Raw genomic sequence first — 12,570 nt, 5'->3', positions numbered from 1 at the left:
TGTTGGGTATAGGGACCTCCTTGTGAGGTTTGCCACTTAGGGTAAGACTAGGCTTCTGCAACAATAAGAATGAAATTATTCAGTGGCTTGAACAAGGTAGAAGTTTGTTTTTCTCTAATATAATTGCGATGGACAATGTTTATGTCCTCCCCAAATTCACATGTTGAAACCTAATCCCCAGCGTGACAGTATTTGGAAGTGGAGGCTTTGAGACGTGATTAGCTCATGGGGGCTCAGCCCCACAAAGGCTTAGAGCCCTTAAAAAAGAGGCCCTAGAGGGGCGCCTGGGTGGCGCAGTCGGTTAAGCGTCCGACTTCAGCCAGGTCACGATCTCGCGGTCCGTGAGTTCGAGCCCTGCGTCGGGCTCTGGGCTGATGGCTCAGAGCCTGGAGCCTGTTTCTGATTCTGTGTCTCCCTCTCTCTCTGCCCCTCCCCCGTTCATGCTCTGTCTCTCTCTGTCCCAAAAATAAATAAACGTTGAAAAAAAAATTAAAAAAAAAAAAAAGAGGCCCTAGAGAGCTCCCTTCCCCCTCCACCAAGTGAGGACACAGTGGGAAGACAGGAACGAGGAAGCTGCTTCTAACTAGACACCAACGCTGCTGGTACCTTGATCTTGGACTTCCTAGTTTCCAGAACTGTGAGAAATACATCTCTGTTGATTATAAGCCACCTAGTCTAGGGTATTCTGTTGCAGCAGCTGAAACTGACAATAATGGTCTAAGGACGAATGGTCCAGGCCAGCCGGTGGCTATGCTCCATGTTGACATCCAAGCACCCGGATTTCTTCTAGTGAGTTGCTACACTGTCTGCATGGTGAGGCCAGTTCGTGTGGGATACAACTGGTGGGGAATGTAAAAAGCCCTTGGACTTCTTCTTTTTCTCCACTTATCCTATGAGATCTCAGGTAGCTCTTGGCTTCTCTACCACTGATGACTTTGAAGTTTGTCTCTAGTCTGGCTTCTCCCCTGAACTTGACATCTCTATTTGGATGTCTAATAAGCACCTCAGACTTAGGATCTCCAAAAAAATGTCCACATCCTTCTGCAGGACTTTCGCTTTCAGTTAACGACAGTTCCATTTTTCCAGTTGTTTGGGTCAAAGATCTTGGTGTCATTCTCGACTCCTCCCTTTCTTACCTCACATCGGATCTGTCAGTAAATGCTATTGATCGGTTCTATTATTGAAATACCACAGATCCCTCGCTAGTTGAACTCCTGTGATCTAAACTCAGAAACCAAAGAGACACAAATAAAATTTGTGAAATATCCTTCAACATCTGAGACCTTACTACTCCTACCGTCCTTAGATCTAAGCCCTGTGTTTTAGAGAACGCTGCGTATCACAAACACACGTCAGATAAAGAACATATGAGTGCTTCTGCGGCTCAGGATCTGAATCTCAGTACTGGCACAGCACAACCCAAATCATAAACAGCTAGTATTAGCACAAGTCAGGCCCCAGAGAATGCCTCTAAAATCTCGTGTCCTGTGTTTCCATAACAAAAGCGAGTTGCGTCGATTGGTGTGAAGGTTTACAGGTTGTGTCACTGCCAACATCAGAGACAAACACGGCTTCAGCGTCTGCGGGAGACTGAAGGATAGAGCTTAGGTAAGAGAACGACAAATTAATTGCCGTGCCAAAAGTTTTCTCTCTGATAGCATGAATGTAATAAATTATGGCACAACAAAATATCATTTTCCAGGAGTGCCTAGTGTCCATTTTCTTGTTTCTCTTCCAGTTTCAATTCAAAACTGGAGATGCTCGTAAATTACCTTGGCAGTCACAACAGTTACACATGGCAGCTGAGGGATGTTTTCCAACTGAACAAATCTTATTACTCACCTGGGTATGCATAGATCTAGATGTAGCATGTGTGAAGCACAGTACCATTTTTTTTCTATTGGCGCTTAGATGGATATTGAACACGAAGTTAAAAAATTAGTAAGATTCGATAAAAATTTCAAAAACAATATATCAGCTTTAAATTTTCATTTTAAATGTTATACTAATGTGTATAGCTTGCTTTTTAAATTTTTGTTCTTTGTATTATTGTTTTTATTTTAGAGCGTGAGCAAGGAGAGCAGGGGTGGGTGGGAGAGAGAGGGAGAGAATCTTAAGCAGGCTCACGCTCAGCACTGAGTCTGACAGGGGGCTCAATCCCATGACCCTGGGATCATGACCTAGTCAGACGCTCAACTGACTGCGCCACCCAGGCATCCGGCTTTTTGTTTTGTTTTGGGTTTTTATTTATTTTTTCATTTATTTATTTTTGAGAGACAGAGAGAGCACAGTGGGGAGGGTCAGAGACAGAAGGAGACAGAATCCAAAGCAGGCTCCAGGCTCTGAGCTGTCAGCACAGAGTCCGACGTGGGGCTCGAACTCACAAACTGTGAGAACATGACCTGAACCGAAGTCAGACACTTAGCCGACTGAGCCACCCAGGCGCCCCCCGCCCCCGGCTTTTTTATTTTTAATGGATGATTGAAATATTTTGGAGTGGCCGCCTGGGTGACGCAGCCAATTAAGCGATCGACTCTTGATCTCGGCTCAGGTCGTGATCTCATGGCTCATGGGTTCAAGCCCCAAACTGGGATGTGTGCTGATGGCTTGGAGCCTGCTTGGGATTCTATCTCTCCTCTTCTCTGCCCCTCCCCCCCTTGTGCTTGCTCTCTCTCTCTCTCTCTCAAAATAAATAAGTAAATTTTTAAAAATAAGTAAACATTTTGGAGTAATTTTTGAATTTTGAAATATATATGAGATTTTATTTTTAATTTTTGTATTTATTCTTACTTATTTTTTTGACAAAAATATATTCAAATTTTGTGTCTTGAAAATAATTATATTTGGAAATTAATTAATTAATTTATTTTAAAGGTTATCTTTTTTTTTTTTTTCAACGTTTTATTTTATTTTTGGGACAGAGAGAGACAGAGCATGAACGGGGGAGGGGCAGAGAGAGAGGGAGACACAGAATCGGAAACAGGCTCCAGGCTCTGAGCCATCAGCCCAGAGCCCGACGCGGGGCTCGAACTCACAGACCGCGAGATCGTGACCTGGCTGAAGTCGGACGCCCAACCGACTGCGCCACCCAGGCGCCCCTAAAGGTTATCTTTTTAAGTGATCTCTACATCCAATGTGGGGCTCAAGCTCACAACCCTAAGATCAAGAGCCCCAGGCTCCAGTGACTGGGAAAATAATTACATTTTAATTTTGATTTTTTTAGACCAGAGGTTGGCAAACTTACCTGTAAAGGGATAGACTCTAAATATTTTAGACACTGTGGGCCATTATGGTCTCTGTCACTACTCTGCCATGGTGGCATGAAAGCAGCCATTGACAATATACAAATGAATGAATGTGTCTGTGTTCCAATAAAACTTTGTTTACAAAAACAAGCAGCAGGGCTGATTTGGCCTATAGGCTATCGCTTGCCAATGCTGTGAAGGGAACACAAATTAGGGGTGCCTGGGTGACAGTCGGTTAAGTATCCGACTCGATTTCGGCTCAGGTCATGATCTCAGCGATTCATGAGATCAGGGACGACGAGGAGCCTGCTTGGGATTCTCTCCCCCCTCTCTGCCCCCCCAATAAACAAATAAACATTTTTTTAAACAAAAAGAACACAAATTATGTGAAAATGTTGATGATTAAGAAATATTGGAATACACTTGTGATGAGCACCCGGTATTATATGTACGCAAGTGTTGAATTGCTATATTGTACACCTGAAACTAATGTTAGGCAGTTAGTTAGGCATGAGCGAGGAGGGATAGAGCAGATCCCGGCCATACCCTACCAGCCACCTGGAGGGTTAGCAGCCACACCTTCAGAGCAACCTCTAAGGGCCAACAGAACAGGAAAGGCCTGGCCGCAATGCTGGCTCAGAAGCCACAAGGGGATTTCCAGGAACTGAGCATGAGCACAAAAGGTGCACCTACACTGTACGTTAACTAACTAGAATTTAAATAAAAACTTAAAAAAGAAAGAAAGAAAGAAAGAAAGATTAGGGGCGCCTGGGTGGCTCAGTCAGTTAAAACGTCGACTTCAGCTCAGGTCACGATCTCGAGGTTCGTGGGTTCGAGCCCCGCGTCGCGGGCTCTGTGCTGACAGCTCAGAGCCTGGAGCCTGCTTTGGATTCTGTGTCTCCCTCTCTCTCTGCCCCTCCCCCGCTTGTGCTCTGCCTCTCTCAGCCTCTCAAAAACAAATAAATGCTTAAAAAACATATTTAAAATTTTAAAAAAGATTAGTAATTTTGATGAAAAAAATCAAGAAAAATATATCCTAAGTATGTTAATGCTTTTCAGCCAAAGACCAGTAGAAACACACCTATAGATAAACAAATTGGATTTATTACTCATTGCAGTGAGAAGTGACACCACTGGGAATCATGGGATATCTCACAGGGTATTGCAGGGGAGGGGCAGAGAGAGAGGAAGAGAATCCCAAGCAGGCTCCGCCCGATGTGGGGCTTGATCTCACATACAGGGGAGATCCTGACCTGAGCCGAAATCAAGAGTCAGATGCTTAACCGACTGAGCCACCCAGGCGCCCCTACAAATAGCCTTTTATAGGATCAGGCCTGGTGATGAATGACTTGGGGGAAAGTCTAGCAAGGTGGTCACGTTCTGGATGTTAAAAAGCAAGGGCAATTCTATGACTGGGAATCTCAATACATAAATCTTATCCATAGGGATCGGAGACTAGCACAAGGGTAAAACTAACCGTTAAGAAGTAGCAGCACTCGGGGCGCCTGTGTGGCTCGGTCGGTTAAACATCCCCGACTGTCTTATCGCTTCTCGGCCTTTTGTCTAAGATCAAGTGAAGCATCCCCGACTCTTGATTTCGACTCAGGTTACGATCTCATGATTTGTCATGAGTTGGAGCCCTGCCTCGGGCTCTGCACTGACAGCACGGAGCCTGCTTAGGATTCTCTCTCTCCCTCTCTCTGCCCTTCCCCTGCTCATGTTTTCTCTCCCTCTCAAAATAAATAAGCATTCAAAAAGCTTTAAAAATTTTTTTTTGAATGTTTATTTATTTTTGGGACAGAGAGAGACAGAGCATGAACGGGGGAGGGGCAGAGAGAGAGGGAGACACAGAATTGGAAACAGGCTCCAGGCTCCGAGCCATCAGCCCAGAGCCCGACGCGGGGCTCGAACTCCCGGACCGCGAGATTGTGACCTGGCTGAAGTCGGACGCTTAACCGACTGCGCCACCCAGGCGCCCCTCAAAAAGCTTTTAAAAAAAGATGTAACAGTCCCTCATTTTAGCGAAGGGAAAAAGGGTAGGTTGATATTTTGTGGGAGGCACAGTGACTTTGTTGTTGTCTGTGTTAAGATAAAATATAAAGTAGCCTTGTTTTGTCTCATCTTATCATGGTCTCAGAGTAACATCTGAGATTGGTATTCTGTGAGATCATTCATGTTCAATAACATGGTCTAGCTGTGAGCTACAGGCCAGCCCTTCCTCTCTTTTATATGGAATAAATATAAAATAATTTATTAATGATGTGTATGTTTTCTTTATTCCTTGTCCAAATATTTCCAGTCCATCACGAGAACACCCAGATAGGTGGTATGATAATGAAAGGCGTTTATTTGGATAGATTTTCGCTCATATAAAAATTACAGGTCTACACATATTTCTTATCTTGTCATTATGAAGGTCTATTAAGCTATAAAGATGGAATATATTTCAAATGATAGGTTGTGTCTTCATTTGGAGTTTTTAAATATTTATTTACTTTTTTTTAAATTTTTTTTTCAACGTTTATTTATTTTTGGGACAGAGAGAGACAGAGCATGAACGGGGGAGGGGCAGAGAGAGAGGGAGACACAGAATCGGAAACAGGCTCCAGGCTCTGAGCCATCAGCCCAGAGCCTGACGCGGGGCTCGAACTCACGGGCCGCGAGATGGTGACCCGGCTGAAGTCAGACGCTTAACCAACTGCGCCACCCAGGCGCCCCTGGAGTTTTTTAATATTTAGACATGTAACAGGTGCATTTACACCTTTGTCCCAGGCTCTGTAGGTGTGAATGGTGGACATTTCCTTTTCACTCAACGCATGCTAACTTTCCCTCGGAACTCACCACCCCAGCTCAGAAAGCAAATGGATTCAGAATAGTGAGGATATCCAAGATACCTCCAGAATTCAAGCACTTCTCACACCCCTGTTCCCAATACTCTAGGGTTCAAGCCATCCTAATCGCTTGCCTGGTGTGGTGGAATTTGTTTTTGTCAGCTTGGCTGAGCTGGAACTGTGTTTCCCAGAATTCCCTTTCTTGTGTAGTTTTGGGTGAGAATTTGCCCCCGAGAGAGAGATTTAGGCAGGATTTGGAGGCAGAAGTGAGGCTGCGGCCAAGCTTACTCTTGGAAGGCTGGTACAGGGTCAGATGCTGCTGTAGCTCATGCACATTTTCTCCGATCTGCTGGCTCCCCTGGTGAGTGTAAGGCAGCAGCCAGGCCCACACGTCCTCTAGCAACCCCTGGTTCTCTACCTTCCACTTCTCCAGCTCCAGGGTTAACTGTGTGTGTCTATGAAGGGCATCAGCTTCTATCACTGGTCATCAAAATGGAGGCTTGAAGGTGAGGAGAGACCAACAGGAGGCCTAGCTTGTCCTTGTGGGTTCCAGTTCATTTTCAGGGGTCCAGTTTGACCTTGACATCCACGACTTCGTGTCCATCTTTCAGAACCGCCTTATTGATTTCTAGCTCGACACCGGATACACAAGTAACAACTGTGTGGAAACCGCTTAACCAACCCTCATAATTGTGTCAGGTTAAATACCTATAATAAAACCTCAATTTTATATCGCTCCTAATGGTTCTGCTTCTCTGATACAACCCTGGTCAATATACCTGGACTTTTTGCAGTTGACTCTGTCCGTGCCTTCCTGGGCAGCCAGTCAACCTGTTAAAATTTGCCAGACACGTCACTCTGTTCAAATCCTTCCCATCTCATTCTAAGTAAATGCTAGTCTTTATTCTAACTGTCCCAGACTCAGTTTAGATGTCTCCCAGCGGTCAATATCCTTGCCCCATCTCCAGGCGTTACCGGATGCCTCAGCATCATCAGGAGGCAAATGCTAGCCTTTGGCATGAACTCAAGTAAGCCTGCTATAGTGGAATCAGAGAAGCTTTGGCATTCACGTCTGACCCATCTGGACCCATAAAGGCTCTGGCTTGCCCAGAAAACAGCCCAGTGGAATGAATTCACACAATTCCAAAGCTCAGACTGTTAGGACCCTGTTCATGACCATGAGACTAGACAATGAAAAATGAAAAATTGCTGAGAGGTGAATTCCTCCCTATCCTTCCTTCTTATGGGCTATTCTAAGACATGGTGGCTCTGTGTGACCTCTTTGAAGAGATCCCACGTGACTGAACGACTGGCTTTGATTTTTGTGGGACCCTGGCCAGCGAAGTGATGCGCTAGCTTGTATTTCTTTCCTTCCTTCTCCGTTTCACTTCTCCTTTCCCCTGGCTTTGGGGATTGCAACTCCCAAGAAAGCATTAGCATACAACCTTCAATTCAGGCTTCAATTCATTTTCTAGGGAACATGGGCTGACATTTAGTACCAGAAGAGGTCCTAGAAAAAAGGCCTTCAGAGTGTGAGTCTGTGGTGGTTCTTCTCACTTATGTGAAGGCAGTAGGGATCTCATTGCTGGTAGCACGTGCAGTGGTACTAACCTTGGCTTTCAGTGGGCATCACAGTTATGAAAGCTTTCTCTTGTGGTGAAGGAAAGAATAGGTAGAAAACTATATCCAGGATCAGGCAGGTGATAAGTGGCATGGTTGCAAAGAAGTCTAAATGTGCAACTTTAGCCCACCTCCTATGTCAGAGTCAAGGTCCTGACAAGGAAAGAGTAGGACCCTGAGACCCGGGATAGGGACATTAGGGTAGACAAATCTAAGAGCTTTTATCTCGTAAATTCTCCTGAGTTTTCCTGGGTGGGAGAGCCACCCTTGCCCTCTTGCCAAGGAAGAACAATTTCCCCTTTCCTTGAGACTATGCAATAATTTCACATGAAGCAGGTACCTCATAAGATGACATTTATTCTCCTCAAAACCTGCTCCCATTACCTCCTCAAATAACTAGGGTCAGTTCCTGGCAAATCCTGAGTGGGAAAACTTAAGTCCAGACCTGGGAAAAATAAGCTGCACATCAGAGGAATCGAAAGACCTAGCTAATATATGTAGGAGGGATCTTGGGGGTTTTGGACACGGCAGTGAGGGGCAGCATGGCAGAATAGAAGACTGGCTAATAAGGAACACATCATCATGGACCACTGTCCCGTAACTCAGGCTTCAATATGTTTTTTAAAGATTTTATTTTGAAGTAATCTCTACAACCAATGTGGGGCTTAAACCCGTAAGGGTGAGTTCAAGAGTTACATGTTCCACCAACTGAGCCAACCAGGTGCCCCTCAGCCTTCAATAATCTTGCCAGGATAGCTAGACCTGGTCTCTGGTAGATAATTTCCAAAGATGGTCACCATCAATTCCTTCTCTTCCTCTATATACACGCCACTCCTCACATCAAGAGACGGAGTCTGTTTTCCTCTTCTCCTTGAACTTGGATTGGCCTTGTAACCTGCCTTAACTAACAGAATATGGCAGCTCTTTCGTCTGGGCTGCCAATATGCCATCCAGACTGAGGAAGACCCGGAAACTTCGGGGCCACGTGAGCCATGGCCATGGCCACATCGGCAAGCACCAGAAACACCCAGGAGGCCAGGGTCATGCTGGTGGCATGCATCATGACAGGATCAACCTTGACAAATATCACCCAGGCTACTTTGGAAAAGTTGGTAGGAGGCATCACCACTTAGAGAGGAACCAGAGCTTCCGCCCAACTGTCAACCTTGATAAACTGTGGACCTTGGTCCTTGAGCAGACATACCCATGTCTGCCAAAAACAAGACAGGAGCTGGTCCTCGCATCGATGTGGTGCGATCGGGCTACTACAGAGTTTTGGGAAAGGACAAGCTCCCCAAACAGCCCATCTTCGTGAAGGCCAAATTCTTCAGTAGAAGAGCCAAGGAGAAGATTAAAGGTGTGGAGGGCACCTGTGTCCTGGGAACTTAAAGCCACAACAGAGGGAGGTTCATTAAATACTAACAAGTGCTTTTCAAAGAGAGAGAGCGAGAGAGAGAGAATATGGTAGAAGTGACACTGTTCTCGTTCCAGACCTAAGGTTTAAGAAGATCAGCAGTTCCCATTTCCTCCCTCTTAGAAGCCAGCCACCATGTATGTAAGAAGTCCAACCACACTGAGACCCTCATACTGTGAGGGAGTACAAGCCATCCATGTGGAGACACCATATTAAGAGAGATAACTGACCAGTCCCTGGGTGTTCCATCCATTCCAGTTGAAGTGCTATTTGTGTAAGTGAAAAGGACACCTTGGATATTTCTTCTCCCACAAACACCTGCAAACACCACATGAAGCATATGGACACCCAACTAAGCCTAACCCAGATTGCAGAATTGTGAGAAATGATAAATTGCTGTTGTTCTATGTCTTTAAGGTTTTTTTTTGGGGGGGGGGTTGTTATTCAGCAAGAAATAATTGAAATATGGTTTAATACTTTGCAAGGGCTGTGCTGTAAAGCAGGATGATGGCTTACAACAAATGAGGTCAAGATGCTAGGACTTCCATGGTAGAGTGCTTAAGAAGAGGTCAGAAAGTTCAGGGAGAGGGGTGCCTGGCTGGCTCAGTCAGAAGAGCATGCTACTCTTGAGCATGAGTTCAAGCCCTACGTTGGATGTAGAGATTACTTAGACAAATAAAACTTAAAAAAAAGAAAGAAAGAAATTTCAAGGAGGTGGGAATGAAAGACCTAAGAGCTCAGCACCTGACTATGTTCTCTAGAAGGGCCCAGAGGACACTCTCTTTACTAAGGCAATAAGGGGTTCACTGAGAAAGGGGACAGCAGCATCTCTGAGTAGCTCAGTGGTGTCTGTCTTCAGTAGGCTGAGAAGAAGAGTAGGAGATGATGCCGTGAAACTGGGATCCCTAATATCAATAGTCATGTTGGGATTCCAGAATGGCAAATGTGGCATCCAAGGCCAGGTCAATATGATTTCTATCATGGGCAGCAAGCTCAAAGCGACAATCAGGGTGCCCTGATCCGCAGGGACCTATGGCAAATTGACTATGGGGATGGATGGATGGATGGACAGCTGACTGGGTAGCCCTCTCTCTCTCTCTCTCTCTCTATATATATATATATATATATACACACACACACACATGCACACACATATGTGTATACACATACATATATATGATTTTGTTTTATTTTTTGAGAGAGAGAGAGAGAGAGAGAGAGAGAGAGCAGGGGAGGGGCAGAGAGGAAAGAATCTCAAGCAGGCTCCATGCTCAGCATGGAGCTGGACACAGGGCTCGATCCCACAACCCTGGGATCATGACCTGAGCTGAAATCAAGAGTCAGATACTCAACTGACTGAGCCACCCAGGCGCCCTTCTATTTTATTTTGTTTATTTTTGTTTTGTTTACATGTTAATTTTTGAGACAGCACAAGCAGGGGAGGGGCAGAGAGAGAGGGACAGAGGATCCAAAGTAGACTCTGCACTGACAGCAGCAAGCCCGATGTGGGGCTCGAACTCATAAGCCATGAGATCGTGACCTGAGCTGAAGTTGGACACTCAACCAACTGAGCCACCCATGTGCCCCCTTTCGATTTTATTTTTTTAAGTTTATTTGTTTGTTTGTTTATTTATTTATTTGAGAGAGAGAGAGAACAGGGGAGGGACAGAGAGAGGGAAAGAGAGACAATCCCAAGCAGGCTCTGCAATGTCAGTGCAGAGTCTGATATGGAGCTTGAACTCACAAACTGTGAGATCATGACCCGAGCTAAAGTCAGACTCTTTAACTGACTGAGACACCCAGGCACCCCTCCTTCGATTTTATTTTTAAATAATCTCTACAGACTGGTTAATTTTCGTTATCTATCTATCTTTCTATTTATATCTAATTTTTAAGTAATCTCTACATCCAACATGGGGCTTGAACTTACAACCCCAAGATCAAGAGTCGCATGCTCTACCGACTGAGCCAGAGAGATGTCAATTTTTCATTAAAAAAAAAAATCAAGAGCTGGGGAGCCTAGATGGCTCACCTGGTTACGTGTCCAGCTCTTGATTTCAGCTCAGGTCATGATCTCGTGATTCGTGAGATCAAGTCCCACGTTGGGCTCTATACTCACAGTGCAGAGCCTGCTTGGGATTCTCTCTCTCCCTCTCTCTGCCTCTCCCTGATGTGTGCACTCTCTCTCTCTCTCAAAATAAATAAATTAATTTAAAAAAAAATCAAGAACTGGGGCGCCTGGATGGCTCATTCAGGTTGAGCATGCGACTCTTAACCGGTTCAGGTCATGGTCCCAGGGTCACGGGCTTGAGCCCTGTGTCTGGCTCCCTCCTAAGCATGAAACTTCTTAAGATTTTCTCTCTCCTTCTCTCTCTACCCCCTTCCCCTGCTTGTGCTCTCTCTCTCTCTCTCTAAGAAAAAAAAAAAGGAATAGTAAAAAAAAAATCGAGAGCAATCAAGACCTGATAAGCAGAAGACTGACATTAATTCCACAATGGAAAATCACAATCCCTCATCCAGATCCTAGATCTAAGTTCACAGAATCAGAACCCCTTGACTATAGGAGAGGCCTTGCCCCATTAAGGAACAACTCTGAAGTGAGTCATACCATAGTTACATATAGTAAATGTCCCTCCAATCCTTCCTCAAAGGGATCTGCTTCCACTTGCCAGGGTGATTGTGCGTTAGGAAAAGAAGAATGTTCAGAATTTTCCAAGATCGTTAAAGACACGGAGTCTGCGCTGACACAGAAACTAGGAGACACAAAGCACCAACATAGCTTTCTGGCTAGAGTAGGAACGAAGACAGGCCAGGTGATAGATGGAATTTAGCTTAAATCCAGTGGATTACACGATCCTGCAGATACAATGTGGCTGGAGGCACCTGTGGTAGAAAACGTTTCTATAGGGAGTTTATGGGAGTTCAAAAAGGAGAGTTGCAGTGAGGACTCCTGAGATTCTGGAGTAAGAACATACTACTCACCATGGTCCATTTGAACAAAAAGGTCCATTTTTCCCCCACTTTTTTTTATATTTATTTTTGAGAGAGATAAAGAGACAGACCATGATGGGGGAGGGGCAGAGAGAGAGGGAGACACAGAATCCAAAGCAGGTTCCAGGCTCTGAGCTGTCAGAACAGAGCCCGACACAGGGCTCGAATTCACAAACGGAACCATGAGATCATGACCTGAGCCGAAGTTGGACCCTTAACCGACTAAGCCACCCAGGCGCCCCTCCCCCATTTTTTTCTATTATTTACTTTTTTTTTTTTTTTTTGTAATTTACATCCAAGTTAGTTAACATAATGAACAAAAAGGTCCTGATGTGTCACTGGGCCCCAATGTGATCTCTGGATGCCGGGTAGCTGTATGTCTTCAGCTAGATGTTATCAGACAGGCAGAGCAGCAATCCAGTATGATGAAGGTGGTAAATTCAGGGCTGGGCTCATAGGGTTCAGAAGA

At 45.0% G+C, this 12,570-nt stretch overlaps 1 pseudogene; it reads left to right on the top strand.

The window, feature by feature from the left end:
• The first annotated feature begins 8,622 nt into the window (after positions 1-8,622).
• Positions 8,623-9,234, top strand: LOC122479563 (annotated as a pseudogene).
• Positions 9,235-12,570: the final 3,336 nt, after the last annotated feature.

The sequence above is a fragment of the Prionailurus bengalensis genome, chromosome C1 (genome assembly GCF_016509475.1).
Source record: "Prionailurus bengalensis isolate Pbe53 chromosome C1, Fcat_Pben_1.1_paternal_pri, whole genome shotgun sequence".
Lineage (NCBI taxonomy): Eukaryota > Metazoa > Chordata > Mammalia > Carnivora > Felidae > Prionailurus > Prionailurus bengalensis.
The sequence above is the reverse complement of the archived record's forward strand: the minus strand, read 5'-3'. Positions and strand labels throughout refer to the sequence as shown.